The 14,842-nt window shown below is 43.0% G+C and overlaps 1 protein-coding gene across 5 annotated transcripts in view; it reads left to right on the plus strand.

The window, feature by feature from the left end:
* The window catches only part of DAAM2 (dishevelled associated activator of morphogenesis 2), a 216,907-nt gene that overhangs the window by 4,189 nt on the left and 197,876 nt on the right, over positions 1–14,842 (plus strand). For 4 of the 5 annotated variants that reach the window (XM_081000107.1, XM_081000112.1, XM_081000109.1 and 1 more), the window contains exon 2: positions 12,062–12,198. The exons of the other annotated variant lie outside the window; for it this stretch is intronic. The gene's annotated coding sequence lies outside the window, so the exon portion shown is untranslated. The remainder of the gene's footprint in view (positions 1–12,061; positions 12,199–14,842) is intronic. 5 annotated transcript variants of the gene reach the window in all.

Raw genomic sequence — 14,842 nt, forward strand, 5'->3', positions numbered from 1 at the left:
TGGGTATGTGCTTTGGTTATAATCTCATGATCCCCTCCTGGATCAAAACTCTGCCAACAAGTAGCCAACCAGTGCTTATTTTCCTTCCGACAAGTGGAGAGAGAAAATTTGGGTTGTATTATTTGCTGACAGTATGGCATTGGTTGGTTTGGAGGGACAGTCTGTCCTTAAAGATGTGGTGTCAGTCTTGGAGTTTTAAAATAGCACCCTTGTATCTAACTTGTGAGCCAGTGTGGTAAAGTGTTGGGCTAGAACATGGGAGGCCAGAGTTCAAATTCCCACTCAAGCAAGTTCACTGGGTGACCTTGGGTCAGATACTGTATCTCACGGGGTTCCTGTAAAGATAAAGGTAAAGGTAAAGGCACTGTATTCTAAACCACTGAGCCTCTTGGGCTTCCCAAGCAGAAGGTCAGCAGCTTGAATCCCTGCAACGGGAAGAGCTCCCATTGCTCTCTCCCAGCTCCTGCCAACCTAGCAGTTTGAAAGCACACCAGTGCAAGTAGATAAATAGGTACTGCTGCGGCAGGAAGGTAAATGGCATTTCCATGCACTCTGGTTTCCATCACGGTGCTCCATTGCACCAGAAGCAGTTTAGTCATGCTGGCCACATGACCCAGAAAGCTGTCTGTGGACAAACACTGGCTCCCTCGGCCTGAAAGCAAAATGAGTGCTGCACACCATAGTCACCTTTGACTGTACTTAACTGTCTAGGGGTCCTTTACTTTTACCTTTTCACCTGTAAGGATAAAATGGGAAGGGGAAGAACCATGTCCACCACCTTGAGCAGCTTGAAGGAAAACTAGAGTGTAAAGATAATAAGAAATAAATAATAAAGACAGGTAAATCACTGAATACATTTGTGTGGCTTATGCTTACTGGTGTCACAACCACAAGACCTTTTGACTTAATCATCTCTAAATCATGAGTAAATATACCCGCTTGGAATTAGGGGTCAAATATCCATCCCCCATCTCAGCTGATCAATACCAGAGGACAATAATTGCATTTGTAGTAGATTTCTCTTTACTCTACTTTTTATTGTTTGAGACAGTGAGATACCACTAGATTTGCACAGTCACACATAGACATCTTCCAGATGTGTCATGACTCTGCTGCTCTGCTGACCAGGATTGCTGGATAACTTCCAGAGGCTCCCAGGGAGTTCCAGAAGAATATAAAGTCATTTCAGGGCAATTTCGGATTGTTGAGAAATCGGAGGTTGCCATTTCCTGACACAAGGAACGAGAGGTTGAGTTGGAACTGTGGTTCCCAAACCTTACATAAATGCGAGTTCTCAAACCCTGGGTCAGAAGTCTTAGGACATGACCCATCTGGACTAGAACAAAATGTCCCCAATCCCAGTAAATAAAAAACCATGAAGCCTCTCTATCAAATGAAATACTTTGCATGAACGCAAGAACATAAGAAGAGCCTGCTAGATCAGGACAACAACCTATTTAATTGAGCATCCTGCTCACACTGTGGCCAACCAGATGCAATAGGGAAACCCACTAACAGGACCTGCACCCAAGAGCTCGCTCTCCTCTTGTGGTTTCCATCAACTGGTATTCAGCTTGAGAGGGGAGGTTACTCTTGGATTTGAAATGGGCACCAGAAGCCCAGGCGGCTTCAGTGGTTTGGAATGCCTTTCCCAGCTGCAGCTAGTTAGCTGGCTGTTTCTGCTCCTTTGACTGAGATAGCTTGGCCATTCTCATTCATACCTTGGTAACCTCAGGTGTGGACTATTGCAATGCAATCTATGTAGGGTAAACCCTGAAGACTGTCCAGAAGCTGCATCCAGCGCAGACTGTGGCAGATTGCTGTACAGGGAAATAATATGACTCCTGGACAGGCTGCCTATATGCAACTGGGCCCAATTTTAAGGTTTCAGCATTAGAATATCAAGCCTTAAACAGCTCGGGACACAGATACCTGAATGAGCCATTCTGTTGGTGGTCCTGCCTATGATGAAGATACAGTTGGGATAAGGCCCTTTGGGGGGCTTAATAAGGTGAACCATACTGGGCATCGGAATGCTGTGGGGTTAGGATTTTGCTTGCTGTTTATATTGTGTTAATTTTAGATTTTGTTGTTGTTGACTAAAGTAGTATTTTATGGAAAGCTGTGTTTGATTGATTTGTATTGTAATCTTCCCTGTGATCTGTTCTACAAAAGGCAGGGTAGAAACAAAAATAGATAAAGTATGTGAGGCTATCTTCTTTTCATCCTCACAACAACTTTGTTTGGTATGTTTGGGTGAGGGAGTATGACTGGCCTAATGTCACACAGAGACATTTATGGCTGTGCAGACCTTTGAAATCAGGTCTTCCAGGTCCACAGTGTATACCCAATTAATTATGGCACACTACTTACCTCCATTGTGACACAACTGACTGATACTGGGTTACATCTGGTTTTCAGTTTCTTTAATTTTGGAATGCTAAAATGAACTGCATGCTTCAAATATTATTGTGCCATGTTCTTAAGAACATAGGAAAAGTCTTGCTGGGTCAGACCAAAGGCCTATTTAGTCCAGAATCTTTTTTCCACAGTGGCTAGCCAAATATCTCTGGGAAGCCCAAAAGCAAGATATGAGGGCAATAGCCCTCACCTGTTTTTGTTCTCCAGCTACTGGTACTCACTGACATAGTGCCTCTGAACCCAGAAATAAGGTACAGCCATCATAAGCAGTAGCCAGCGATAACTTTGTTTTCCATTTGTTTGTCTAATTTCCTTATAAAGGACTCTAAATTAGTAGCCATCACCAAGTCTTGTGGCAGCAAATTCCCAAAAAAATCTTGTGACAGGAAATTTCATAAATTTACTATGCATGTACTGTTAATTTCCTTGCAGTCCACCAGCTGAGTTGTCACTCTGTCATCTCCAGTTTTGAAAAATGGCACGAGAAACAGGGGCTCATAAAAACCTAACCACCTATAGGGTTCCTCTCCCAACATACCTGGAACTTACTGTAGGTTTACAGAAGCAGAATTTCCTCTGTCCCAGAATTTAAGGTCGGTTTTTTAACATTGTCCTGCAGCTTACGTAGTTTTCCAAGTTGGGAAAACACATAATGGCTGCTGTACCAGTGTGGTATCATGACTGTACTGTAAGCCGGCACTGCATGGCATTATGAACTGCCCAAGATATCTTGACGATGCCTCAGTGTGAGTCAGCATACATCAATAACTGGCTTCCTTGCCAGATGTAGCATAGTGGTACTAGCAGACAATGAAGAATGAAGCAGAGAAAGGGTGAGACAGGGCAGTGATTCACTTACAAAACTTCTTAATAGATCATCCAGGTGCCCCTCAGCCAGCCATTTAAGTGTTCATGCACTAATACCCAGCACAAAAGCTCTTACAATGCGAGTTCTACCAACAGGCAGCATAGAAGGCTGCACATGCCCATTGGCCAGGCCCTGGATGGAAGGCAAATTGCATTCTTAAAGTTACTCATATCTGCAGCCTTTGGGTATAAGGCAAATATGTAAGGTATGTTTGTGTGACACTTCTTTGGTATTTACTATGATGAGTTGTCATTAAAATGTGTATGTGTATGTGTAAGATCAGTGTTGTGTGATCTCCACAATCAGGACATAGCTCACTTCCTATGGCAAGCATAAGGTTGTTTCTCTATATTTTGTTTTATGCCACGTTCTCCATGATAGCCATTTTGTAGTATGCCCCATGACAGCCATATTGTGACTGGCACCCTTAGCCTTCTCCCCAAATTTGAAATGTGCCCTCTGGTCCCCAAAGGTAATGCCTGACATAGAGGAGTGTGTCGCCACCAGTGCTTTTTTTCAGGGGGTTTTCAAGGGTACACAGTACTGGCACCTCTTTTTGTTGTTGTTAAAATGTGTGGCACTTACTGTAACAACTTCATGGTGAGTACTGGCACCTATTTTTCTAGAAAAAAAGCACTGGTCACCACAAATCGATAGGTCCCTGTAATTCTTCTGGATTGACTTGTTCTGATAAATTTACTTCCATATCATGAAATGGAGTTATAACCATGTCAAATATTAAAAGTGGTGCATCCATGGTGATATAATAAGAGTGACTATTTATAAATACAGGCAAAAAATACATGACTATATGACTTTCTAACCCCATTGTGGCACTTATTAAGACTATTTTCCATTCACTCATTCCCTACAGAATCATAACATGCCTACTGCTACACCACCTCAGCAGCTGATAAAGAAACAATTGGCACACACACCCTCACATAGGGAAGTCTAGTGCTCATAAATCACAGCAAACTGTTGAAAACTAACTTTTTGCCCCATGTTTATAAATGCCATATCTCCTTACTTGAGCATGCATACAAACAAAATATTCACTGTGCAAAACTGGCATGGGAAAAGTAGTAGAGGACTTTGGGCTCTCACATATCAGTGGCACCCTGTGTGACACTAAAATTGGTACCCTCTGCCTCCCGTGCTCTGTTCTACATCGTTATTGTGATGTCCTCTGTGATGCCAGCACCCAGTGTGGCTAAACCAGTTGCACTACCCTAAAGCTGCCTCTCACCACAGAGTAGTTTTGCCACAATGAAAAGTCACACAAGAATAAGGCCTTAATGCTGGAGGTCCGTACTGACCCCTTCAACTTAATAGTTAAAGAAACAAGGCACTCAGTGAACTTCCAATTCTGTGTTGGAGAGTGGGGGTTTCATAAAAGCACTTAGAGGCTCAGTAGTCCCCCCCCCCCAAAAAAAACCCCTCAGAAGCTTTTTAGGGATAAAAAGAAGGACCTAAAGGGACTTTCCCCCAGATGACAAGAATGATCAAAGAGAGGGCATGACAGGGTTGCAAAGGAGGAGGGAAGTGGGTATAAACACCGAATCAATATCTGGGGGTCTGTCACATAGTAGCATCAAAGAAGGAATCTTTGCTTACTTCCTTACTTTCCAAATTTGGAAACCTTAAAGCAATAACCCTGCCTCTAAGCCAACATTTCTGTTCATAGACTTTGAAGCTGACATTTGTTTTTGTTCAAGTTCTTTTTTCTTTTTTCTTCACTGTGTCCCAAGATGACTCAAAGGCAGACGATATATTCCTTAGTCACTGAAGCCTTTCCAAGACCATTTGAATCAGGTGTTGGTCACATTTTGAGCCCCACTGTTTCCTATATTATTTATCGGCCTTTTGTGGATTTTCTTTTCTTTCAATAGTAAACTCTTTCCCCTCAGTTATCATGCCTGTATCTCCTATTCCAACCCCCCCCCCCTTTTCATTTTGCTTGGAAAGAAGGGAAAAAATGCTTTTAGTCGTGTGATGACTGCTTTTATAGCCCTCAAGCTCCTGACAGGGTAAAATTTACACAAAACCTAATGAGGGAAGCTATTAGCCTCTTTGAGGCCCATCGTCAGATACAATTTCTTTTTTAAGACTTGGGCTGAGGGCACATCCCAACACATGTAATCAATTAAACAGATACACACACTTGCTGTTCCCTTCACAGGCAATCTGCAGAAACAGAAGTGGGGCAGCAACCAAAGGTCTATATGAAGTATAAACAAAGAGGCAAGACTTAAATATTTAAGTTACAGAGCAGCAGGCAGAGGCCTAAGGCCCAAATTCATACCTCCTAAGAAAAACCGACCGTAATGCTCCAACGGTTGCCCTCAGGGGCAAGATTCCCAGGAGGCATAAGCTTCTCACCAAAGGACTCGCCAGGCTTGCTGGTGCAGTGCAATCCAAACAAGCCAAGCTCAAGCACAGGGAATCAGTCTAGGGCTAAATACGATCCAGACGCAATATGAGGAAACAGTCCGAGGTTGGCATCATAGGGAGTTCAGCAAACTACAGCACAGCCAGGAAGAGAAACCAAACAAGAAGGCAGAAACTTGTGATGTTGCCAGCAACCAGGAGGCTCATGAGGGAGATTTTATATAGGCCGGCCTCCTGGACCACACACTGACTATAGATCTTGGTTGTAAAGGGGATTCAGGAATTGTTTACTTGCAAGTAGACTCTTTGCTCCCAAACGGACTTTGGCACAACAACCCTGGATCTGTACACACAGGCTATGCAGCCACTCTGCAGGTCTCCTTCACTGGAGGTTTTGAAGTCCAAAGAGGTTTTTAAGCAGAAGTTGGATAGACACCTGTCACGGCTGCTGTAGCTGAGATACCTGCATTTCAGGGGCTTGGAGTAGATGACCCTTGCGATCCCTCCCAACTCTATGATTCTATCATTCTATGTGAGGTGGGGAGTTCTGCCTGCTTGTTTGGTTGAAAGTTGCTTTGGGTTGCCCTGGGCAAGATAAAGCGACTAACAAATTTAATTAATAATAATGACACCCAACTGCGATGATAGGGTTTGCTGGCAGTTCACTTTGGGCAGAGAAAGTAGACGGGGCAGCCCTGCTATGAAGCAAAATGAGGCATCTGCCTTAGGTGGCAAACCCTGGGAGACAAGGAGTGGCAGCAGGGATTGATCTGTGTGTGCTACATGGTCCTGCCTTGCATGCCCTAGGCCACCCTACTAACCTGAGATGTAGTAAAGGGTGTTGTCCCACCACGGGTGTTGGGGGTAGAATTAAGCTCCAATCCAAGCTGCGGTCCAGGAATCAGCATGTTTTGACATGAGTAGAATGTGTCCTTTTATTTAAAATGCATCTCTGGGTTATTTGTGGGGCCTGCCTGGTGTTTTTACATGAGTAGAATGTGTGCTTTTATTTAAAATGCATCTCTAGGTTATTTGTGGGGCATAGGAATTCGTTCATCCCCCCCCAAAAATATAGTCTGGCCCACTACATGGTCTGAGGGATAGTGGACCGGCCCACAGCTGAAAAAGGTTGCTGACCCCTGCGTTAGGGACATAAGAATAGCCCAAGGATTCATTTAGTCTGGTGTTCTTTCTGCACCGTGGTCAGCCCGAGGCCTATGGAAAGCTCAGAAGGCTTGAGTGCAGTAACACAGCCCACTGAAACCAATGAGCTATACAAGGACACAAAGTCAATATGTTGTCCCTTTAAACTCCTAAAGAAGTATAAAGCTTTTGGACATCCAAGAAAAGGCTTGGAAGGTGTTTCAGTTTTTTGTTTGTTTTGTCCACCCTGAACTACTTCTGTAGAAATGAAAGCAATAAGAAAACGTTATTACCTGACCCTCCCAAAGGCATTTGGTTCCAGTTCAGGCTGAATTTTGCACTGTGCCTCTCATCTGTTTTTAGTTTATTCAAGCACCTTCCTCCATCTCAAAAAAGTTGTCCGTAACCGTTTGTGTCAACTTCTCTGTGGCCAAAGACAGAGTGTGCAGGCCCTATCCTTTAAAATCCTTGGAATTTACATAACCCTCAATTGTAGCAATGTGAAATGTGGCTCTGGTTACAATAACAAGGGTTTAGGGAATGCGGAGAGAGATTTTTTAACTGCAAAAGCACAAAAGCAAAACAAAACAAAACCCCGCATACTGTTTTCATTTTCAATAGCCACGTGAGGACCGTCCTCTGGTCTTCAGCTATAAATAAACCACTGCTGTCATAGGAAGATGGAAAACAATTCACATTACTCTTTATCCCATTTTTCTTAAATGTTACTTTCGCCCCCCGCTTTCCTTCTTAAAATAAAAGTGAGAGCTCATAAAGCAAATGGTGCCCATGCAGAAAAGGGTAAGGAAATAATTGTGACATTGGTTATTCCTTCTCCAGACAAATGCTGTTAAGTGCAGCATTTGCCGTGGTGTACAAACAATGCACTTCTAGAGTTTGTATTAGAACAAGGAAGGAAAGCAACTTCTAAAGTTTGGCTAATAAAGCAAATGTTTGCAGTACTTTGCTATAATTCTCTGCCCCTCCCCAGTTTACAGTTGATCCAGACTAGCATTAGAGCCACTTTCTCCAACCTAGTGCCTCCCAGAGGTTTTAGAGTGCAATTGCCTTTAGCCCCAGCCACCTAGGCCAATGATGATGGGAATTTGAGTCTTAAACACCTGGAGGGCACCAGGTTGAGGAAGGCTGCACTGGAGCATCTAATCCAGGAGCAGGCAGGTGTCAGGCTTGCAGTATCTATTTTCTGTTTAACTAAAACCCCTGATCCACTGGCAACAGACTGATGTAAAAGATATCCATTTAGGATTAAAGAATTCTAAGCCCATGGACTGCAAGAAGATCAAACCTATCCATTCTGAAGGAAATCAGCCCTGAGTGCTCACTGGAAGGACAGATCCTGAAGCTGAAGCTCCAATACTTTGGCCACCTCATGAGAAGAGAAGACTCCCTGGAAAAGACCCTGATGTTGGGAAAGATGGAGGGCACAAGGAGAAGGGGACGACAGAGGACGAGATGGTTGGACAGTGTTCTCAAAGCTACTAACATGAGTTTGACCAAACTGCGGGAGGCAGTGGAAGACAGGAGTGCCTGGTGTGCTCTGGTCCATGGGGTCATGAAGAGTCGGACATGACTAAACAACAACAACAAGCCCATCAATACCACTACTGAATGGAGTTTGTTGTCCTTACGCAGAAAAATCCACTCCTGGTTATCCCAAAACTTTCTTCACTTCAGCAGTATAATTTAGGGAGGACAGAGCTCATTGTGCTGTTTCTGCTGCTGAAAAATTGGGAGTCATAAATCCTTGCCCATCAATGGCAAAACACTCTGGCCTCTGTCATAAGGGTTTATGCATACCTTTTTAAAGGCCCATTACAAAGTCTCAATATGGCCTCCTTCCCTCATAGACACCACAGTCGCATCCCATACATAGAATCTCATGAGTCACGAAGAAACGGTATCCATTTAAATTCTGAAATTACATTTTCTGCATGTCTGAAAAGAGATTGTGGCCAACATCCTTCTCCCTATTGCTATTTTTGTTTAATATATCACCCAGCCTGAAGAACAACCCCATAAACCTAGCTAACTGTTTTGTAACTTTTCAGCTGGTTCTAATAAAGGTTTTATCCTGTCAGTATTTTGACAAGATAATAAAAAATGGGGCTATTTTAAAAACTCAAAATTATTGGTTCTTGTTTGTTATGTTTCATACAAGCAAATTGCTCTCATAATCTTTTTTTAAATCCATCCCCCATGACCATAAAGAAAACAATAACAATCTTTATATATATAAAATCTTTTGATTGTTGTTGTTGTTCTTGTTCTAATGGATCAACATGGCTTCAAACATTTTATAAATAGACCAGTTCACTTTAAAGCTTTGCGTTTTTATGGTGTTTCTCATTGCAAATTCATAAATTGTTTCCCCGAAGCCAGTTTTTCTTTCAGGGTCACAATCAGCAAAATAGCTAGATAGTATAAGCATTCTTTGCTCTCTAGCAAAATGCATGCAGTTTTTGATGACTGTGGGCTGTAAATCCTACTAGCAGCACTACTGGCTCCCACTGTCCCTGAGATCAATGACCCTGATTGTTATGGTAACTTCGCCCCTCCTCCCAGCTGGCCTTCTTTTCTGTCCATGCATTTGGAACACTGGGACTGATAGGTCTTGAGAGAACCTGTCACATAAGGATGCTGGATTAGATGGGCCATTAACCTGATCCAGCAGACACTTATGTCCTCTGCCATTCCTCTCTTCCACTCAACTTTTTCATTTTTTAAGTTTTCAGAGAATCAGAGAATTGTAGAGTTGGAAGTATTTTGTAAGCCCAATGGCAACCTCCCCGCTCTCCTCTCTATTGATGTGAGCCACTTTGAGAGAAAATCATTGTCTCAAGAGCGAGCTAAGATATGGTAAGCAAATCTTTACTGGCAACCTGGAGCTGCGGCGTAGAACATTTGCATTGCACGCAGAAGGTCCCAGATTCAATCTCTGACAGACTATGGGAGACTGGAAAATCACTGCCAGTCAGTGTGGACAGTATGGAGCTTGATGTCCAATGGTCTGACTCAGTATAAGCCAGCTTTACTGTGATGTTACTCCTTCATTCTGTACCCTCATTCTGTTGAATGGCTCTAGACTAACTCAAAAGACGGTTGCTCTTAAAGAGTAATGTGAAGCCAATTGTTTTAAAAGGAATTACTCAGTCTATTCGAGTCTGAAAAGAAAAAAGGAGGAGGACGAATGTGTAGGATGCAGTTCAGTTTTATTTAAAAGTATAAAAACCTTTTACAACAGTGTGAGGGTTAATAGCAAGTGTATTAAGGGCTATCCCAACTAACATTATGTTTGAGATGACCACAATGCTTGTAAGTGGACAAACTTGTCTGAGTTATGCAGATCATCACGGCTACACGTCAAAGTTCTTCCAGAGAACAATGCCTTGTCTTAGATGCTATTTAGTTTTGTTTGTCTTTTCATTCTGCTCACTTTACAAAGCTAACTGCTATGGGGGGGAAATACCACTGGAAAGAGTTACCACACATGTGCAGAGGGGATGATAAAGAGACTAATGCTGTTTTACATCCATGGTTAAAAAGAAAAGAAAACAGAGGGTTAGAGTACTCAGATGTTCAACTGCTGCTATCATCAGATGGCATAAAGGAAGAGTGTTGGATTCTGATATCGCAACGTACACCAAGGAGGGTCTGTGGAAATCAGTAGCTTTCCTTGAGAACCTAACGACATTGTATTATATTACATGCATAGCCCACCTTTCTCCAAGGAGCTGAAGGTGGATGCATGGTTTTCTTGCCCCATTTGTCCTCTGGGGTATATTGTGCTAAGAGGCAGAGACTGGCCCCAGGGACACCCATTGAGCTTCATGGTGATAATGAACCCTGTTCTCCCAGATCCTAGTCGAACATTCTAAATAGTATTCACACGCTCAGGCCATTTTCCAAATTCAGGTATGTCTATGCAGGATTTCATACAGCCACTAGCAAGACTTCTCCCAAGCAATGGTAGAAGACATGTCACTCATTTTATAAAACAGAAGTGAGAAGAATCAAATTCTATTGAGCAAAATTTTAAACAGAGCCCGTGTATGAACAATTCTAGATATACAGAAAAACGGTGTTTACTAGATGATTTGGTGAATGCTTTTGCAAACATGATGCTTATTTTAGTACTTAAAGGGAAATTGAACTATTGCGAAACACCAGCCTTTTGTTTTATGATAGCTTCATGAACATTTGATTAATTATGGAATATGTGAAGAAATGCACATGGGAACGGATTCCTATTGACTTTTCCCATGGTGAACTGAAAAGCCCTGGACCCAAGGAGGAGGTCACCGTGGGGAGTTTATTTCATGACAGCAATCCAGTTGGGGAATGTCTCCCAGCAGAGTTGTTTGGGTTTCTTTTCAAAATAGAAATAGTTCATTAGAAGTAAATGATTTGTAGCAGTGATTCTGGAGGAACAGACGTTACACAATCTGTCCAAAATTTTACTGTGGTTAATTGCAAGGACAGAACCATAAAGCAAAAGAGCATTGCCAGTTGGTTTTTGGGAAGTGGTCAACAAGAGTATTTGCAGAACCGGATCTGAAGGAGTAGCTAGATAAGACTTGGACAAGGAAAATGGCGGCTGGATTTTACTTTAAGCCCAAGCAATGGGATTGTGTCCTCCAACAGACCTATAGCATAGTTATAGCGGGTGGGCAGGCAAGGCCATGCGGCACACACAATTCTAACCTCCAACAGAAAGGTGTGGCAAGGAAAAATTCCTTTGGTGAGGGCTGCCATCGTTGCCCCCCCCCAGCAACTGCTGTCAGAGACAATTGCCTCACTCTGCCTAATAATGGAGGAGATAACCACTAACCATGATGTCCATGCTTTGTCTCTGCTATCAGAGGCAGTATGTCTCTGAATACAAATTGCTGGGAATCACAGGTGGGTAGAATTCTGCTGCACTCTGGTCCTGCTTTCAGGATTCCCACAGGCATCTGACTGGTCACTTTGAGAAGAGGATGCCGCTCTAGATGGGACATTGACCTGACGCAGCAGGCTCATCTCATATTCTTAAATTCTTGTAAGTCGCAAAACATATCAAACGCCAAACAGTTGTCTTAATTGGGGGCCTCATTGGAGCTTGAGGCCGAGGACAAGTGGCCCTTGATTGGCCTTCTTCATATCCACAAGCACATTGCATGAAAATATACAAACAACCTTTGCACTGCTGTATACCATGTGTGTCAATTTCTCCAACAGATCATCTCAAGTGTCATAAAAGCTTCGGTCACTCGCTGATGGGCATTGCCCACCATCACGCCTTCAATAGCTGAATGCATAAGGACCTAACCAGAGGGAGAGAAGAGAAGGAAACAAGGTCTCTTCCCATCACACAGGTTAGTACTGAGAAGGATCATGCAGACCTGAGTTGGGGAGCCTGTGGCCCTCCAGATATTGTTGGACTTTGTCTCTACCATTGGCACTACTGGCTGAGACTCATGGGAATGGGAAGGCCGCACAGATTTCCCATCCGTGTTGTAGGCATTAATGGTGATGGCAAGTTGTGTGAATACTTTTTAAAGTATTTATTTTGTTAAAACTGTTGTGTTTTTATCTGGGCTGGAGACCTCCTGACTCACCACATAAGGAAAAATCATTACTGGTAGGCTTGACTCTGGATTTACAACATTTAAAAAAACACCAAAAAAACAACCATACAGGATAAAGACAAGGTGTCAGAAATATGAGTCAATGTTATTTCCTTACCCCTTTGCACACTGCTGGGGATACGGGCTAAAAATAGATGGATATATAATAATATCATAATTTCTTGCAAAAGGGGAAGGGACGACACCCAATCTGAGATGAATACAGAAATAAGCTGTGTCCAGGGAAGCAATCTGTTACATGTTCACATTCAGTGAACGTTTCAATCTGGGGAAAAGATTAGGAATACGAGATATGGAGGAAATTATGGGTTTATGAGAATTTCCACATATCATATGACGTGTTAATGACTATACACAACAGATAGAGAAACTGCAGCCCTCCAGCTGTTTTGGACTACAACTCCCATCATCCCTGGTCATGCTGGCTGGGGCTGATGGGAGTTGGAGTCCAACAACATTGGGGACACTGCAGGGTCCTCACAGGACCTCAGGAAGCTGCCTTGTACTCAGACCATTGGTCCATCTAACTCTGTGTGTTCTACACTGACTGGCAGTGGCTCTCCAGGGGTTCAGGCAGGAATCTCTCCCAGCCCTACCTGGAGATGCCAGAGATTGAACTGGGACCTTCTGCATGCAAGACAGATGGTCTTGAGTTACAGCCCTTTCTTCATCCCTGTTATATATATTCCATGAAAGAAATGTATAAAGAGAGTAGCTCCCTTTACACAAAGGCTGTGTGCTGTCATGCAATGGCCATTCATTTCAGAGGGGAGTTTTCTGGATGGGTGAGCTCATGTTTAAGATCACCACCAGCCTCTTGCTCAGATCTGTGCTGCTAATATACCGTACTATTAAATGTTTGGGGGAGGGCAGGGGGAAGCAGCCACTACCCCTCCTGCTTTGTCTTCCCACCTGTCCTGATGCACATTATCCTTCTTGGGAAGAGTCCAGTGGAGGAAGGGGAAAGGACTTGTAAGTGCTGCCTTCTGTCTCAGTGCCTCAGATGCTGTTAAGTTAAAGGCAGTCCTTCTTAGCATCATCATAATAATAATAATAATATAATAATAATTTATTATTTATACCCCGCCCATCTGGCTGGGTTTCCCCAACCACTCTGGGTGGCTACCAATTCTTCTTTTTTCATCTATTATTCTGTGCAGGACAGGGTCTTGAACGATGGGGACAGCAAGAAGGGGAGAATGTTCCCACAGTACTTTGGATGTTATAGTCTACAAGTGGGACCCACAACAACAACAATTTTATTATTTATATGATGCCCCAGCCACTCTGAGCAGCTCCCAACAGAATATTAAAAACACGATAAAACATCAAACATTAAAAACTTCCCTAAACAGGGCTGCCTTCAGATGTTTTCTAAAAGTCAGATAGTTGTTTATTTCCTTGACATCTGATGGGAGGGCGTTCCACAGGGTGGGTGCCACCACCGATAAGGGCCTCTGCCTGGTTCCCTGTAACCTCACTTCTCACAGTGAGGGAACCACCAGAAGGCCTCTGGCACTGGACCTCAGTGTCTGAGCTGAATGATGAGGGTGGAGATGCTTCTTTAGGTATACTGGGCCAAGGCCGTTCAACTATCACAATTTTTGGGGGGGGGTGCGCAACCAATTCAATAACATATCAGTAAATTTAGGTTGTGCAATTATAGTTGACCGGGGGACTACTAGTAACCTAAAGATCAGACCTTTTGCTATAAGGAAACTGATGGGAACACGCACAGGAAAGTGTTGGATCACACTTCTTTCAACATAGTGCCATCTAACTTTCCAACAAAGAAATCATAAAAATACTCATGGAGTTTTAGCTTTTTCTCTGTTGATGCTGGTTTTACTCTCTGTGTTATTTATTGCTGGTTGTAAGTTGTGAGTAATAAATTTGATAAATAAAAAAATTAATCAGGATGTGTGCTCATTAAATAGCCAGCATCATCTAATCTCCCTGCAAATAAATCAGGATGAATACAGGTCATCTGGCACTGCCCTAAGTTTATTTCATATGAGTTTAGGAAGCATATATGGTAAAGGGTCTAGAAACCAAGACTTATGAGGAACGCTTGAAGGAGTTGGGTATGCTTAGCCTGGAAAAGAGGTGACTGAGAGGAGATATGATAGCCATCTTCATATATCCAAAGGGCTGTCATGTGGAAGATGGAGCAAGCTTGTTTTCTGCTGCTCCAGAGAGTAGAACCCAAACCAATGGATTCAAACAAATTCAGATGACAAGAGAGGAAATTCCAGCTCGATGTTAAGAATAACTTTCTGACAGTAAGAGCTTTTTCAGCAATGGAATGGACTCAGAAGGTGGTGGACTCTCCTTCAGTGGAGGTTTTCGCAGAGGTTGGATGGGCATCTGT

This window comes from Podarcis pityusensis (genome assembly GCF_964106645.2).
Source record: "Podarcis pityusensis genome assembly, chromosome: 3".
NCBI lineage: Eukaryota > Metazoa > Chordata > Lepidosauria > Squamata > Lacertidae > Podarcis > Podarcis pityusensis.